This window comes from Dromaius novaehollandiae, chromosome 9 (assembly GCF_036370855.1).
Source record: "Dromaius novaehollandiae isolate bDroNov1 chromosome 9, bDroNov1.hap1, whole genome shotgun sequence".
NCBI lineage: Eukaryota > Metazoa > Chordata > Aves > Casuariiformes > Dromaiidae > Dromaius > Dromaius novaehollandiae.
Window position 1 is genome coordinate 13812376 of NC_088106.1, and position 17894 is coordinate 13830269.

General features: G+C 44.8%; 1 protein-coding gene across 12 annotated transcripts in view; it reads left to right on the forward strand.

Moving 5' to 3' along the window:
• The window catches only part of LPP (LIM domain containing preferred translocation partner in lipoma), a 367548-nt gene that overhangs the window by 101505 nt on the left and 248149 nt on the right, over nt 1-17894 (forward strand). For 8 of the 12 annotated variants that reach the window (XM_064516781.1, XM_064516778.1, XM_064516780.1 and 5 more), the window contains one exon: nt 12257-12321. The exons of the other annotated variants lie outside the window; for them this stretch is intronic. The gene's annotated coding sequence lies outside the window, so the exon portion shown is untranslated. The remainder of the gene's footprint in view (nt 1-12256; nt 12322-17894) is intronic. 12 annotated transcript variants of the gene reach the window in all.

Genomic DNA, 17894 nt, shown 5'->3' on the forward strand with positions numbered 1-17894 from the left:
AGATCACTTGCTCAAGCCTCTTCCTTAAAGGATTTCTGAATTTCTTGTTCTTTGGTATTTCAGGAGCAAGTGAAAGACTTTGGTTTGGGTTGAGGCTATATTGAGTAATGCTGTAATAAAAGGCCATAACTATTTCCAAAGTGGTGACAGTATAAACTAAGGACATAGTAGGTAGATGGGAGAAATGAGGGAGCAAAGGAGAGAAAATGAGAACAGTTGTTCCTTCAGTGTTTCAGCAAAGCCGGTGATAGGCAAGACCTTCCTTCTGAAGTCTGGCCTTTCACTTGCAATATTAAATAGTAATACTTTGCTTTCTTCCATGCTGTTCCTAATAGTGGTTGAATATCACTGTGCTTGTTAGACAGGGAGAAGCTGAGCTGGGAAGAGGAAAAGTGATTTACCGTAAACTCCATGTGAAGATAGTAGTTGAAGCAGGGGCCTGAATCCTGATCCCTTAGTTCTGTGGACGATAAGAAATTCATTTGTAATGCCTAGGCAGGTTCAGATACTTTAATCCTCTGTCTCTCTGCCATTTTCTTTAACCTTTTGAATCAGAAGCTGGCGAGTACCACCATACGTGAGTTTGATTTCCATCCTTTTACAGCCAGTCGCATCTAATTACAGCTCTGCATGTATGTGGTATTCAGATGCTCAGACCACGTAATGCCATTTTGAATTGTATGAATCAATATTAAATCAACTTCTGCTTTTCAGGAGAGTGGTCCAGTTCCCACAGAAGAATCCTGCCTTCCTAAATCTCACGCAGCTTCAGTTTTTTGATGTTCTTCCCTCCTTCGTGATCTACACCACACTGTAGTGTTGAATACCCATCTAGAGATGACTGCATTTCAGTGGCTCTTGAAATGATGCCTATCTCTGTGAGCTTGTGAACCACTTTGGGATCCTCTGGGATGGAAAGTATTGTTGTTTGTTTGTCTGAGCCGGCATTTTTGCGGTACCTTACTTCCATTGCTTCTGTTAGATGTGTTGGTTTTCATTATATCTGCAGATAAGGCTCATATGAAATGGGCTTCTGCTTTGTTTCCTCACCAGAGGAACGATTCATATTCGAATTGAAATGCTGCATTGCTCTAAGCCAGCCTGCTCCCCATGTGCTAATGGGAGGAGAGGGAGATGCAGGCGTGGACCAAACAGGATCATTTTTCTCCTCCTACATTTAGAAACTTTCTAAATGGCTTTTGGGGAAAGCATGGGAACTTAACTGCCTGATATGGGAGAATCCTGGTCTTATGTATTTTAAGAACACAAGTTTAGCCTGAATCTAATCACTTGGCTGTTTAGGCTGTCAAAGCCATACACTACCAGTACTATTGTCCAGAAATAGGGGAATTCACAGTTCCTTTCAAGTTTTTTGTAATCCTTGTCTGTGTGGTCCTGTATTTTCTCTTTATTCATAACAGTATTTTTTAAGAAAGTTCCTTGTGTTGTGCCTTGTGGCAGTGAGCTCTATAAGCATTTTCTGTGGGCACAGCTGTGGCCATCAGCTCGTGATCTCCACTGCCACGTAGCACTTTCTTCAAAGCAACTCACTGTTACTTGCCGGAGTAGTGCATGGTCTCGCATACATTTCTGATGTTGTTGGAAACTGATGTTGGCTAATCCCATCCATAGTTGCTCAAAACTCTTTATCACAGGTACTCTGACACAGAAAGAGCAGATGCTGAAATTTCAGCTGTGGATTCACGTAAGTGTCTCTTTGTGTTACAGCTGCTGCTGGTCCTGCCAGAGGATGGGGTGCTTCAGAGCTGTGTAGCTGTTGCCTGCAGTTGAAAGTGAACGTTTTCTGAGGTCTAGTGGAGTCTATGGCCTGTCCCATAAACACCCAAACTGTGGGATGATAATGTGTTTCCTGAGAACCTATAAATTCTGGGCAAAATGTGTTTTGGCACTTTACAGGGACAGAAATAAGAGTTGAGTATCCTCGCCTTAAAGTGACCTTAACTAACAAAGTATCTTCAAGAGGAGGTTTGTCATGTTTTACCCTTACAACTCAGTATATTTGCTTCCTTGGTTCTTCCAGGTTGGGCTTGGCCATGTGGAATGATCCTTGTCCACTCGCTCTTTTCATTCCCAGTGACTTTGTGAAACTGGTTGAATATTCCTGAGAGCTCTGAGGCTTTTCCATATATGTAATACAAGAAGAGACATTGGCATTTTTAAAGTAGCACGTAGCTGTTAAGTCTTGCAGGATCCGTTGACTTTAATGGAAAATCTGTGGCCTTTTCCTTTGTGTTGCTTTGACAGTTCAATTACACTAACAGGACTGAGGAATCATTGTGAGGATCAAAAAGTTCTGCATTTTTGATGGTGTAAAATTAGAATTTATATGTAAGTGTTTTCAAGGAGAAGGAAAGAAAAGAGCCGTCAACAGGTCTTCATAGCTGATTATAGGTTTGTTCACCACTAGAGAGCTGATGACAACTGTGAGACTTTGGTCTCATGTCACCCATGTACTTTCAGATATAAGTTGCTGGGAGAACTTTTGAACTGGAATCATTTGCAGTTGGTGTGGGCTTGGCAGAAATTGTCATTGCAGTTGTTTGCATAGAAGTTCAGTTGTGCCAGGGGGAAATCTGTTATAAATTTGGTCTTGAGGTGGTCTCTATGCAGTGACTGCTCTTACAGCAACTGATCTCCCTGATTGTGCACTAACGAGTCTAAAAGAGAGAGTGTAGATATCTGTCTCCTGTACCCAGCCTCTGTCATCTGTAGGCTATGGTCCTTAACACGTTATCATCATAGCCACACTTTTGTTAGGCAGCTGTCAGCATTTTAGAGATGGGGAACTAGGCTAAAAGAGGGGATGGCTCTCTTCTCCCAAGCTTATAGATAAAGGCCGAGCAGGGACTCTCGAATCTTTATACCGTCTTGGTTGCTGAACTGTTATGCAGTGTTCTGCACTGGCTGCTCCCTCTGTGGAGAAGGGATAACAATCAGAGGTGATAATGTAATAAATCTCATGCTTATCTTCATGCCTCATTCTGCGGTGCTTTATTTGCTTGATTTGCTACTACTCTTTGCAAGCATGCTTTCATCCTTTTCTGTCCCTCCTTAACTGTGTTTCCTCTTGGGATCTGTTTTCACAGCGACCCAACAAAGAGACACATTTCAGACAGTGCTTCATTGTGGCTGGCCTCATCTAGTTGTTCTTTGCTTCTCAGGGGTTTTTAGCTGCATTACTTGTATGAACCTAGGTCTATAGAAGTGCCTGGTCCAAGGAGGTGTGGCCTTTTTTCTGCTCTTCACAGTCTCCTTTGCTCAAATGAGGCAGTTTCCACCAGTGTTGATTATGGTCACTCTGCTTCAGAGAGCAACCTGTTATAGACTCAAAGGACCTGATTGGGATCAGTTGCCCAATCGACATGATGAATTATGTCCAACTGTTTGTTAAATAAGGGAATTAATAAGGAACAGAGGGTACCTGCCCATCCCTATAACCTGTGTTGCTGCTAGGAGGTTGGGCAAGGTCTTGTCTCCTGCTTCTTAGAGGAGCCTGGGATCTTGTGAGTGGGTGGCGTGGGAACTGGGGGACAATTGAAGATTTGTACAGGGATGCAGAGTTGCTGCCTGGGGCAGAAAAATAAATGTATAGTTCTTGGCCCTAGATTGAAGAAAGCAAGATGCTGTGGACTTGTTGCAACCCGTGCAGTCTGTGAATGTTTTCTTCTTGTCAGATGCTGCTGTCACATAAGTGATTTTATTGCCAAAGGGAAGGGAATGAAATAATGAAGTGGGAGAGAGGGCTACTTATAGAAGGGCTGCATGTTCTGAAAATTGTTGCACCAAGCACAGTTCTTCACTTTCTGTCCCTTGCAGTGTTTATTTATCTTTATGGGGTTTTTTTTTGGGGGGCGGGGCGGGAAAGGGGTGGTGTTGCAAGGGGTACCTCTGTCTAGTCCAGGAGAACGCGCATCTTCTGATGATAAGGCATTATGCATACCATGCCTGAAATTAGCCCTTAAAATAGCACGCTCAGCATTTTAGTAATGTATTGAATACACCTTGATAAGAAACAGTCTGATTGAAGTATTGAGTTTATTGTAGTGGATCTGCTGTGACTCATCAGGAAATTGAAAATCTTGAAACAAAATTCACCCCGCTCTTCAGCCTTTTTGGAGGAGGCAGGAATTAGTCTTAGAGGGGAAGTAATTAATTGTTCTGCAGTCGTCAAAAATAGGTATCAAACAACAACCTCATATTGAAGTATTTATATCCTAATCCTTCCTTGTGAGCCCAGCTATCAAGAGTCTCCATCAGACAGACAGTAAAAATGAAAGTTCTCTGGAATGAACAGCACTTCCACCTACATGCGTTTAAGTGAGACAGGATGAAGGTGAGCTGGTAGGCTGCATGCTGTAATAAGCCATTTACTAGGATAATGCTGCAGGCTACAAATGCTGTTTCTACTTAATCTGCCTATTCAGTGCAAACATTAAAAAAAAAAAAAAGGCTCTACTTCAGTACAGTCTGTAATACTCTTAATCACCAGTGTACTTCATAAATATTAACTCAGCCAATGTCGCAACACCCCGTAGAGGCAGATGGCAAGTATGCACAGCCTTTTTCACTAGCCTGAGAAACTGAGGCAGTGGAAAGCACTTTAATTGTCTGAGGCCTCTGGTTTTAGTCTGGGACAAAATCCTGAGAAACAGTCTGGTTTGCCAGTGAGCAGGATGGAGCTGTCCTTGAATCCTTGGTCAGCACATGGGAATTCTGCCTTTCAGGGACTAATCTCAGAAACTCAGGGTTTCCTTTAGAAAGATTTGCTGCCTGCTGTTGCAGGCAACACTGTCCTGGACACTGGAGTTGCAGAAGGCCTGTGGACAAATCTGTTGGGGATGGGTTGTGAGGGCAAGCATATGTACAGGAATACCTCTCCAGTTTACTGAGAAACCATAGTGTGTCTGTCTGTGGGATATTGTTGGAAACAGATGTTTGGAAAAGGAGCAAGAAAATCAAGACAATCAAATACCTGTTTAAAAACAACAATGCCCTAAGAGAGGGAGCTTGATGGCTTTGTGCTCGTCTGCAGTGAAGTCATGGCAACAGAGCACTCATTTAGCAAAATTAACTGTTTCTCCATCTAAAAAAAATCAAATGAAAATGATGCAAGGGAACATCCTTTTATCTCAACCAAATGAGTCCATTTGTGCCAAAGCGAAGGAGTCATCCTGGGGAGTTTGCTCCAGAGAGCTGGTACTTCATTAGAACAGAATGTAATAGTTGTCCCAGAGCCATACCTGAAAGAGCCGGCTGCCTTAGGCGAGCACTTTCAGTAACAGGAAAACCAAAGTTAGATCCTGCATGTGTATGAGTTTGAAATGTGCGCTTTCGAGCCTGATTTTAAGTGCCTGGTTGTTTGAGATTTCAGCTCAGTTTAAGCTCTGGATGCAGCTTTCAAAAGCGCTGTAATTTCTTTGAAGTTTTTTATGAGAAGTACTTAATTTCAAAAGTATTTAGGCACCTAGACATGCAACAGTGATGCTTGCTTCACTTTAGGTGTACTGAAATACTTCTAAAAAAAAGCTGCCTTTGAGCATCTTTGACTTTAATTGAGACATAGGTTTTTGTACCTGTCTCTTTTTTGACTCCTAACTTTAGTAGTGTTTGAAATAACTCACACAAACCCAGGAAATGACACTTCTGTGTTACTTTTGTTTTGATGTTCACTGTCCATCTCCATGCACAGAATGCTCTGTAAAGCAGTACATTAATGGTGAACCGCACAGTGACTGTACTGGTATGCATGAAAGCTCATTTTACGTCACACAAAACCTCGTATTTGGATTTCAGAAATTTCTTTATTTTGGGGAAAAAAAAAAAAAAAGCAGTGCAAACTCCAGTGAAAATATTGCAAACTCAAAAATGTTGCTTGAGAGGCCTGGTAAGTGGTGCTTTTCTTGAACAGTGTTTTCCAACCAAATCAAGCTTTTTTTTGTGGCTCTTCTGGAGGTGGTTTTAGGTGATGCCTTATGGCTTCTGCAAAAGCTTCTGACAGGGGATGTACAGAGCTCTTATCTGTGTGGAAGTGTGAAGCATTTAGGGGAGATTTTTAATGATTGGACTTTGAGATAGCTTCTGTTAAAAATGTTGAGGAAGCTCCAGACTAATTGGAAACCTGATCATTCTAGCTGATCAGGTGAACATCAATTGTTTTCCATTGCCTCTCATATCTGGATGAAATTTGTGCCTTTTCCTGACAGTTAAACTTTAGTTTGATGAAAGAAAAGTGAGAACAGAGCCTAGTTGGAGAGAAGGAAAGCCCGAATTTTACAATCATTTTATATGCAAGAAAACATCTCAGATGTTGTTGTGGAGGTCTTCCAATGTAAAAAGTCAATGCTTGAGGTTTTGTCTGGAAAAACATCCTGTTGAGTAGGAATCTCATGTGCATGGTCGTGCTCTTCATGCTGCCAGATAGTGCTTGTTAAACTGGGTGCTGCGGTGGATCAGGCTTCTGATGTATCCTACCCCAACCCCTGCCAGATCCTGCTCCTTTTGGTGAATGGAGTGAGTCATCAGGATGCAGCACCAACTGCCGGGGTCGCAGGTGTTGTCCTGGATACCTCCTCCTCTCTTTCTTTGGTGCAAACTTCTCAAAGCACTTAGCTTCTGGTATTCATGTTTTTAAGTTTGGGTAGGGATGGTGGAAGCTGTTGTGAGGGGTGAGGGCATTGTGTCCAGTGCATGGTAGCCTGTGATTTCTGGAGGCTGGTCCTCCCCAGCCCTGGTGCCTTCCTCAAGGCTGGTGCAGTGTCATTCACAGTGGACACTGGTGTTTCCTTCTGCTCCTTTCTCTTCTCCTCGACTGGATGTAGCCCTCGTTTCAGGTGTTAACAGTTTTAGAGCAGAAAGGCCAGGCTGTAGCAACCTTCTGCCAGAGCAGTGTCTGTGGGCTATGAAACAGCAGCCTGAAGGGAGGAGAACAAGTGGGAAAGGGTGGGAATGCAAATCCAAGGGGGTTGCACATGCAATTTTGTCAGCGGCTTTTAGGGAGCAACAACTCACATTGCAATGTGTGAAGGGGTGAGATCCTTAAACAAGAGCACTAAAAAGTTAGGGAGCTTCAGTGCGATTTTTGGCCCGGGGCTGGGAGCCCCTTGTGTTGCCTCAGTATGCTTTGGATGAATAAGCGCAGAGGAGAAAGTCTGCCTGACTCTTGCCAAACGACTGGAAAGATGCAGCCCACGATGTCTGTTGTGTCTGAGATCTCTGTAAAGTCTCTCGCATCCTTCCTCAAGTTTAGTTTTCCAGTGGAGACTGTCGCAGTAATGAGAATGTCTCCCATCTGCTCCTCACATGGCTTGGCACATTTAGCTAGAATATATATATATTTTTATTATGGGGTTAGCCAGTGGTAACCATGACGATTAGACTTATCACGCAGCATTTTTTTCCCTCCTCTAGTCAGTTTGAAATGCTGACAATTAAATAGATACAGTACACTTTAGAGATCCATCAGTCTCTTTGTTGTCTTGACAACCAGAGTATATTTAGAAATGTAACAAGTACATGCAGTTCAATTGCACTTTTGCTAAAACATAGTTTTGTAGCTTGAGAATTTAATCTGTTGTTTGTAGATCCAGGTGCTTGTCTGAGCTGTGCCTGACTTTCTTTTTGGTCTCTCCTGGGATGCTCCTGCTTAGCAGTAGAGAGGCTTGGATGGTGGAGAGGGGGATCTCATCAGACCGAGAACAAATCTGTCAGGAGTAGCTCTCCTGTGCTGGAGAAGCTATACAGAGCAGTGGCTCGGGTGAAGGTCTGGGAGCTAGGAGCCCTTGGGTACCCATGGCTCAGCTATTGATTTGCAGTGCAAGAGGAAAGTGAGTTTGGCAAGACACAGCCCTGTGATGTGGCTCTGGTTCTTCCCAGCCTCTCTCTCCTGTTTCAGGAGCAGGATGATAGTTGTCCCAGAGCTGCTGTTCCTGCGGTTTTATCTCAGCACACCTTTCTGGGGAGCAATGGGCTGTGTGTCCGAGCACCATCACCCCGCTGACTCCTGCGGGGACATACAGGCAGGGCAGAACTGGGAGGCAGAAGGATCAAGAAGAACCTGGGAGGCAGAAGGATCAAGAGTGCGCTCTCCCTTGCTGTCTGTCATCAAGCCGTGGAGCTCTGTGTGAAGGCAAGGGGCGATTTTTGTCCTGAGCTGGTGTTGCCTTGCCCTTCTAGATGAGCTGTTTTCATGATTCAGTATCACGAGAGGAATAAATCTTGGTGGGCGATGTTGCCTCTGGCACCTGAGCTTACGTGAGTTTGGGTTGTAACTGTGAGCTACTATTGCTATCTGCCAGTGAAGTAATAGTAGAAACTGTTTCTAGGCAGTCCCTTGTTTTGTTTTGCTTTGATTTGGGGGGGGGGGTGTTATTCTTTGTTTGTTTGTTTTAACAAAATATCACTACTAATGCATATTTTTTGTTTGGTCTCTTACCATTGGGCTGGCAAAATTGGGCTCATCCTCCCCCTCATTTTGCTGGAATAGCACATTGATTAGATGAGTGGAGCCACGGATTTGTAACGTTGCATCCAGCACTGACACAGCAAAAGAGAATATGATGGAGTGCACTCAGGGGGCTACAAATGTCCCTGTCTCCCTGCACCCCCGTATGCATGCGCACACCAATGTCCTGCGTGGTGTGTGTTGTTTGTTGTGTTATCGGGGTGGCTGTGCTGCCGTCTGCCCCTTCCCCTCCTCCTCAGTGTGTGGGGACGGGGAGGTTGACCCTGCAGAGAGCCGTGGTTGGTGCAGACTGGTGTGACCGGGGACCACAAGGTGGGTGCAGGCAGCAAAGCCTCTACACATGATGACGAGACAGCCCAGAAAGAGCAATCGGGAGCCGAGGTTCCCAGTCTGTTGCAGTCATCCCCCTGGCAGAGCAGCCTGATTGCTGCGAAACGCGGGCTGGTGTGAGATTGCCCTCGTTACACTCTTAGCACAGGACCCGACAGTGCCGCCTGCTTGCTTAGAGTGCTGCCTCGCAAAGCTGTCTCTGAAGCAAAAGATAACCATACACAAGGCATTTAGAGTATTTCTCTGGCCTGAGTGATAAATGAGTGAAATTAAAAGCAGATGAGGAAACGGCTCAAATGTTCACCAACGCTACTTCATCTGATTGAAATGGGAATGTGTGTGAGATGCTAAGAGTTCTCGTGCTGGACATGGTTGCCCTTGTCAAAGGCTCGCGGGTCAAGGAGCTGTTGAGAATGGCTTCTTTCCAGCGAGGTGTAGGTGGCCCTTTTTAATCAGCACCTGAACTCCAGGGCAGGGCCTTGGATGCTCGCATTTGAGGTGCCTGCTAAGGAATGCAACATGCTCTGAATATTTTAGGTTGCATGTGAAGAGGCCGATTAAAACGTGAGCAAAGGGTCAAATTTCTTTGTCTTTAAGGCTGAAGAAGCAGCTGCATTAGGACCCATGAGAGCTGAGTTCCTTTGCAAGTTTTGCTATAGGTTTGCTGTGTAACGTTGAGCAAGACTCCCTCTGTCTGAGGCTTGGTTCATAGTTGACATTTGGCAGGGTAATCTGGGCAGGGCAACTAAAAAAACCCAAGACTCTTCTTCAACAAAGCTGCATAGCCGTAGCAACAACAGTCTGAACATGAGCTCAGTTGCAGCAGTCGGGGAGGCCTTTTGCCCAAGGGAGCTGATTCATTTTGGTGAACTGGCTTAACCAAAAAAGAGCCTTGGCTTGGGGTAAGGACCTAGAGATGTCCAGGGGTATTCAGCCCTTTGAATAATGGTTTGTAAAAGGGGTTGGTAGCACCTCTGTGCTGCGGAGGAGTGTGGTTGGCATGAGCTCAGTTATTGCCGGTGACAGCCAAGGAAAGCTAAAAACATAGTTTTATCTCTACCCAGACTTAGTTTGTAAACTGTTAACATGCCTTTTTATAAAAAACTTTTTTTTAAGGTTTTTTTAATTTTTTTTAAAGTAATAGCTGCTGGGTTTTATTCTTAAAATACAACCACCAAAACCCAAAGATGCTAGTGAGTCTTCAAGAGTGCTTTAAACAAGTTATCAAAATCAATCTGACAGAGATAATGGTGTTCTATTAGAAGATATTTAGCTGGAGGTTGGATGAGCTGTAATGTTGATGGGCCTGTAGATCTATAACTAGACAAATTCAGAATAACTCCATCAATTTCAGTGGAGCTATGTCTATTGATTACAACTGAGACTTTAGCAGTGCTTCAGATGCAAATCGCAACTGCTCTGAAGTAAGTGGGGTTTTGATTTAATTCCTGGAAGCAGCAGTGTCAGCAAAGTGAGGAGCTGCGACCTGCGTACCCCAAAGTCTGTAACTTTGGGTTAGCTGTCTTTCTGTGCTGTCAAGATTAGATTGCCTTGATTGGGTCTAGTAATTAAAATGCACCTTCTGCCAGGGAACTCCCCAAGGCAGGCAGGCAGAGAGTGGAAGTGCAGTCTGTGCAGATTGTGTGTGTGTTTTGCAGAAAGCGCTGGTGGTTGTGTTCTCCTCTTGTTTGGCTACTGGCAGTTGTGCTGTAGACCTGCATCTTCTGCTTTCCAGCCCTGAAAAGGCAAAGCTGCTAGCTCTGAGTTGTCAGCCTGTGAGGCAGAGAGGGCTGGGATCTCCTTTCCCCGAAGACATTCATGTCCATCCAACGCTCAGGAGACATGGGCTATTGCTCACTGCCCCCACTGTGTGTGGTATAAGTGATTCACCATGCATTCATTTCTGGTCACATTTAAAACAGGCTTGAGGCATAGGTTAGTGTAAGCTATTTGAAGTCTTCAGTCTGAAAGCAACATCAAACAAGGGGCAGAAAATGTATCATGCTCAGAAAAATCAGTGGGATTTGTTTCCCCCTTTAAAAACTAACAATAAAAAAAATGAATTCCAAATTGGAAGCATTTGCTGCCTCCTCTGTGGTCAGGACACCTGTCTGCCTCTTTGGTGTTACTCGATATGGGCTTACAGTGCTTACAAAAATGTTAACATGGATTTTTTTCATGGCAAGTATGAAAGGAATATCCAGCCCCAGTGAAGGCAGGTCCTTAGCAAGTTTCGCTGCGTGTCTAGTGCTTTTGTCCGGATCTGAAGCAGCTGCTGCGGTTCTCCTTCCCGTCTCTCCCCCTTCTTCCGCCGCGGCCAGGGAGAGCAAAGCTGTGACCCTGCCTGTCCCTGTTTTCTGGAGCAAGATGGTGTCTGGGCGGGTTAATGGATTTTAGCCTGGCTTCTTAAAGAAATGCATGTGGCTGGCTCGATGTTTCTCTCCTCCTTCCCTTTCATGATTTTTAGCTGATTGGTTCATCTCAGCCACATTTGTTAAAGGATAATTAAGCTTTGGGAAAGCAAGAGTGAGCGTGCAGATGGATGGAATTGGAGGTAACCCTGGTTTGCGCCTCTCATCTTTGCGTAGTCGGGAACGTGGCAGGCCAGGAGACCTGGAGGAGGGAGGCAGCGATTGTTGCAGGAATTGAACTTTTCACTGATATCACTAGTATTTTAAACTTGCTTATTTCTTCTCCAGGATGGAGATGAAAGCAAATGTAAAACATTAGAGCTAGGCTCAGATATCAGTAAGTGAGAAGTGTGAAAGGCTGCTGCTTAAAAGCAGCCCATGGTAATGCAGGGCCTCATGTCTTCTTTTTAGCTAGACCTCTTTGAAGGCACAGAGACATCCAGAAGGAAACTAGGTCTGGAGGTGGAGGTAGCGTGTAGACTGTCTGGACACGTCACTTATTTTTTCCGCAGTGGACGTGTGTTTAAAGCATCTAATCTGAGCTTTAGTTCTTGGTGTTCGCATGGCAAAACCGACACCAGGCGAGTGACTCACCGGCAGCCTGAGCGGAGAAGGAAGCGGTCTCCTCCAGCTAGGGAAGAAGAGGCCCTTTAAGCGTGAGAGGCAGAAGGGTGTCTGGTCAGGGTCTGAAAGGGACTTTGTTACCTAGAGCCGTTACGTCAGTGCCTTTCACCAGCTCTAAATTGATTTAAAGCAAGTAGCTTCTCTCACAAATAAACCTCAGTTACTCCGATGCCTGCTCGGATTTAATCTCTCCTGGGAATGTGTGAAAAGCCCTTATATGGATCAAAATAGGGACGGACTGACACAGGAGTTGTATCGGAGCGGAAAAAAGCCGTGATCTGTAGGGGAGGGTAGCTGGCTTATAGGTCCCTTGGGGGTTGTTTTCTTAAGGTGACATAGCCAATGTGATTTACTTCCTGCTTTTGCTGTGAGCAAAATTTGATTCACACCTTTCTATTTCCTCCCACAGAGATCCCTCAGCAGATCCTGCCAGCATATCTCACCCTGCCCCTGGAGGGACTGCCTTGCTCGCAGGTGAGGAGGGAGTTTGCTCTTGGAGCTTTGCACCCTGCTGAGTCTGGATACAGTGTGAAGACTTTGGGACCACATTTGCTATGTGTAATGCGGTCTTTCAGCCAAGGTGTACAGTCATTTCCCCAGTGGCCGGAGTAGTGGAGGCTAGGGTACGCCAGGAGGCAGGAGACTCTAGGTGTTTTTACTATTTCTGGGTCCAAACTGAGTCAGGGTCTGGAAGCAACAAAATATGTGGCCCTTGTGGGAATGGAGGTCTTGCATGGACACTGCCGAGTGGCGCCATGCAGACCTAGATTCATCTAGCTGGCCATATTAGTTTGACTTTGAACGAGACTTTCCTGTTTGTGGATCTGAATTTGCTTCCCATCCATGGCATGGCTCTCTGCAGACTGAATACTCTCCCTGTTGATGATGGAGAGCTGACTATATTATTAGCTTAAATCTAACTGTGCTTCAGTGTACAAAAGCAGGAAAGTATATAAGTGTATTTAGAATAACCTGAACAGAAATATATGTGAGGAGCAAGCTAATTTATTCTTCAAAATTGCCAGTTCCATCAAATTAACTGGGGACACTCAGCCATGACTTAAAGATCAGCCCGAAAAAACACCCCAAACCTCTGTAGGGGTCCTTTGCCAATTTATATGTAGGACTAGATTGTGTTTCCTGTCCATCCTATGACATGGTCATTAAATTCCAGTGAGAGTGAGCCTTCAGGTAAGGTTGCTAAAAAGAGAGCAGTGTCAGGCTAGTAGATCTGTCCTCAAGCCTTAATCAGTTGTGACATCCCAGGAGGCAAAAGAGATGTTAGAGATGCTACAAAGTCGTGGTAATTGGGTGAAGAAAGCAGGGAGTAGCCCCTTTTGAGAAGCAAATAATGAATAAGCAGAGATAGCTGGTAGCTTTGGCCTCATGATCCCTTTTCATTTTGAATGAACATGCCTTGCCAGTACTTGACAGGCATGGGAAGAAAAGGGAGAGTGTGGTCTATAAATGCTCAATGTCCAGGATGTTTTCTACAAGAGGAGGAAGAAAAATGTTTTCAGAAGGTGCAGTGTCTCGGAGGGGTCTCTGCTACAGTAATGTTTTGGTGAGTCCGGTGGCAGCACCAGAAGCCATATGTGGTGTGAGCACGGGGAGCTATATTGCCAGCCAGCATGGGTTCAGTGATGTACTTCCGAGTTGTATGGTGTGTGTTGGATTTGTTCTTCCTTGTGGCCATTGTGCTCCAGTTTATCGTGGGCTTATTTTCACATCAGTTAGAGGCTGTTGCAGGACACAGGCCATAGATCCAGCCAGCTTGATGGTTTGGGCTGGTGGAACTACTCATTTGCCTTGATGTTACATGACTTAAGAAATGGGAGCTGCCTGGATCTTTGCTCACCACGTCCTGGGTGAGGATGTGTAGTAGAGTGTTTTGAAACTCTGGAGGGCCATATTAATTGGAATACCAATTTCTGCTAACTCTGGAGGCAGCAGGATCTTCTTTTGGAGCAATCTGGTGGAAGCCTGCCCAATAACACAGTGCAATTCCAGTGCAGAAATTGGGAGCACTGCTCTTTTGCCCTGTGATGTTGCTGAGTATGAGTGCGGTGTCATTCTGCCCTTTGGATAGGGCAGTGGACGTCCCTCCTTTCTCCCTTTACCTCTCCTCTTTTTTGTTTCTTTTTCTTTTTTTTTTTTGTGTCTTGTAAATCATGGCTAGCTGGAGATGAGATTTCAGCATCCTGTTTACTGCAAACAGTTGGGAACATTAATAAATGGTGAAAGAGAAAGACTGACAAGGGATTAATAAACAGAGGACAGGAGATTAATAGCAAGACAGTAGAATTTGCTTCAAGGCCTGGTCTCCCCGATTGCCATTAATTGAGAATTAATGGCAGTAGTTCTGTTAGTTTCACTCTTTCCATGCCAGGCTTTCCTGGCTAAGTCTAATAAATGCTATAAATATGAAATCTAGGGAGAAGCCCCCCCTCACAGACTATTGGCCAAATGAGAAGGTATTAATTTTGCTTTCTATTAAGAGCTTAAGCAACAGCATCAATATATTTGTGAATTGTGAGGTCAGATGTTCAGGCGTTTACAACTCCTCAAGAAAAAAAACATATCATAAAATGCATCTTGCCAAGCAAGCTGTCTCCGACAAACTGTTTTTTACTCTGTGCCCTGTGCAAGAGATTGATTTCTATTCTTTTGACTGGGTTTTCAGCTGTGTTCACGTGGAAAATTGGGCTCTTGACCTATTGCCTCTGGCCTCTAATTAGGCTTTGCGTGAGATTAGATCATTGTAAGAAAACCCTAACTTTGCTAAGCCTATTCCTTGTTAAATTTGTTCCAGAACTGTATAACTGCATCACAGAAAGTTTTTATTCTGGTAGAAAGACACATGCTGTTCTGGGTGTCCTACATAGAAGGTCAGTCTCAAACTTGTACCTTAAAGGTTGAAATTGCAAAGTCAAGCACTGCAGTAGTCCTTTGGCATCTGCCCTCATGTATCTTGATAAGCTTTGAGAACATGACCCCGAGCTCTTCCCTCCATGCCTAGGATTTTATCAATATGCAGGTATGTGTGTGGCCATTTGGGGAGGAAGCAGCTGTGTTCCCATAATGGTAAATATGATGAAAACAGGGCTAAAATCAGACTTTTATGCTGCAGTGGCTGAATTTCTTTTCCAAGGAAGAAAGGCTCTGCACTGTTTCAGTGTCCCTGTAATAAAGCTGTTCCCATCTTTTCTGCTCTTACATTTGGTGCCCTTGGCTTTTCAGAAGTTAATTGATTTGTCCATATTATGATTCTCTCTCTAATTTTATTTGTGTAAAGAAGAACATGCACTAATCTTTCTCCAGAGAAATGTTTCACACTGCTCCGCTTTGAACACTGGCCCCAGGTCTGCTGCATTTCTTAATGAATCTCTAACTAAACAGCTACGGTTCCCACACGCTCCAGCCTTGACAGGCACACTCGTACACCCACATGTTTGCTCCCCATTGACCCTAGCAGTCTGCCCCCTGCACACACACATACAGAGGTGCACGCACACATGCATGCACACACATAATGCTTTGGGATCTGCAGCAGCAACACAAACCTTGCATCTTCCTAGGAAGCCTAGCCCTAAGGCATAGGAGGGGGCTCAATACCTGCAGAAACGTGTAGGATCCCTGATGGATTTGGCATCGAGTGAGCTGTCCTGTGAATCAGAAAGGCTGTAACCTCTTTAATGCAGTGCCCCCACCCCCGGCTCATTTAACGTGCTTCTCCGGGAGCCTGAATTCCTGTGGGCTGCATTGCCCAACGCGTGCTGATCCCTCCTTCAGGACCTGAGCTAGCACTGAGTATGCAGACAAACACCAACACCGAATTCCTGCCTGGGATTCATGTGCTTCCAGATCTCTGATAGCTTGTTTTTAATGAAGATTCCTCCTGCGATTCCTAGAATATCTTGCAGTGCAGAAAATGAGTTGTGTGTGCATTTTGCAGTGGGCTGAATTCTCCCTGCTCTTCGCAGTTCCCTCCATGAACGGAGAGGGAAGGGAGGAGGAAGCAGCTGACTGTCTTTTTGTTGTTGTTTTTCTATTTGACTTCTGTGAAATATGCAGCGATCAATCGCTCACGACTAACAAAATGTTTTTGTTTCTCTTTGCAAAAGCATATGGGAGCGGCAGGAAAAGCATATGGGCGTTTTTAGGAAAACATATTGGTGAATGGACAAATTATAGTGGTGCCAATATGTTTTGGATGTCTGGCTAGACCACTACTACTACCACACTTGCTGGCATGCAAACCCATCCACAAGATTTTCAGCAGATGAGTGGTATGTAGCTGCTCTTAGGCAAACACAGACAGTGTTGGATCAGACCCATGTTAAAATAGCATTGTGATCCATCTTCAGCGTGCGTGACTGCCTCGCCAAGTGCCGGACCAGGTTCAGTGCTCGTGTTTATGGCGGTATGTCCATTCTCTCGGTAGACTGAGCCCAGAGCTTCACTTGCAGCTGGCTGCAAGTAATGGTAATGGTAACCATTTTTCTGTCTAAAAGCCTTGACTGCGAGTCCTAATAACAGCTGGGCATCCTGCAAACAGGCTCGGCAGCCTCTGGTTTTCCTGTGCTGCTCTGTCAGCCCTCTCTTTGTTCATTGGGGCTTTATTTTTAACTTCTCTGTCAGGAGTGCTGCTTTTGAGGAATGCAGTGCAATGCAAAACATTTGCATTGCTTCTGAGCCCAGCCCTTTTTTACCTCAATACTGATGAGTCAGAGAAAGGGACCCAAGGGCGGAGAGAGAGTTTGGGGGGGGGGGGGGTGCATAAAGTGCATTAAGCATTCTTGACTGGTGGGCTGGTTCTGGTGGCTCACAGCATCCCGACAGCTGGAGTTGCACTGCTGCAGACTTCTGCTTGCAAGGAGAAGTCCTCGATTAGCTGAGTCCGCGCAGCTACTTTACCCTGGCCCTGGCAGTGAGGGAGTGCTGCAGCCCTCGGGATGGGAGCCCCTGTGGCTGATGCTGGCATGTGAGCTTCCAGCAGTGGCGGCAGCACTGCAGTCCCCGTTCGAATTTCAGCAGGTGGTAGAGGACCCGGTGGAGATGGAGATTTCTGTGCACAGGCATGCCTTGCGAGAGGCATCTACTGCCATTGCCAGCTTGCAGTCCAAATAGACAAAGCAGAGCTGCAGAGAAAGATGTAACACGCCTGGATTGCCAGGGGAGATGGGCTGTAATTGAACTTGGGGTGCAGTTTCATGAACAGCTTACACCAGTCTCAGTTGGGACTGCTGCTAGAAGAGGGGGGTCCAGCTCTCCCTATGGCCCTGACCCTCATTTCTGCCCATACGGTCACTTTTGTCTTTTACAGGCATGAGTGATGGGGCAAAGGAAGGGGCAAAACACAGTTAGGGACTGAGGGGATAAGCAAGACACGCAGTTGCACAGTCACGTGGACATCACTTTGTTCATCTTGGTTATGACCGTGCTCGCTCAGATTTTCTGAGTGGTAATTCAGCACCTTTTAGTGTTCTTCCCCTTATGCCAGCTTCTGGATGATTTGCCACTGAGTAATTTTATATTATTTAATGTAGCCACTTTCCTTATAGCTCTTTTGTTCCGAGAGACAATTCCCTATTTTATTATGCAAACAGTACATTAAGATCCTTGTGGGCCGAAGTTCCCAGCAGTGCTAGAGATGACGGCAAAGAAGTAGGTTATTTCAGAAATAATGATTCTCTCCTCTAGAAGCCTTCTTGGAGTTCTGCTTTAACTGCTTTTGATATTATACTTTTTTTTTTTTAAATCCAGTACTTCCTAAATGTTATAGAGCTCAAAAAATACACTGTATGCCTTGTCACAATATTTAATACAGAGTGCTATTTACAGTAATGAATCAAAATGTCAGTTTTTAAAATATGAACTGTCAGAGTGTTCCTACTTTGCAGAAAACTTTGATATGACAGTTTGTTAATCATATGACTGTTACATCAAATGTGTCTCGGAGTACTTCTGCTCAACAAAGTCTTTTTTATTTCTTCCCCTCCTTTTCGCTGTTAATTCTGGTAGAGTCATTTGACTGAATGCACTTT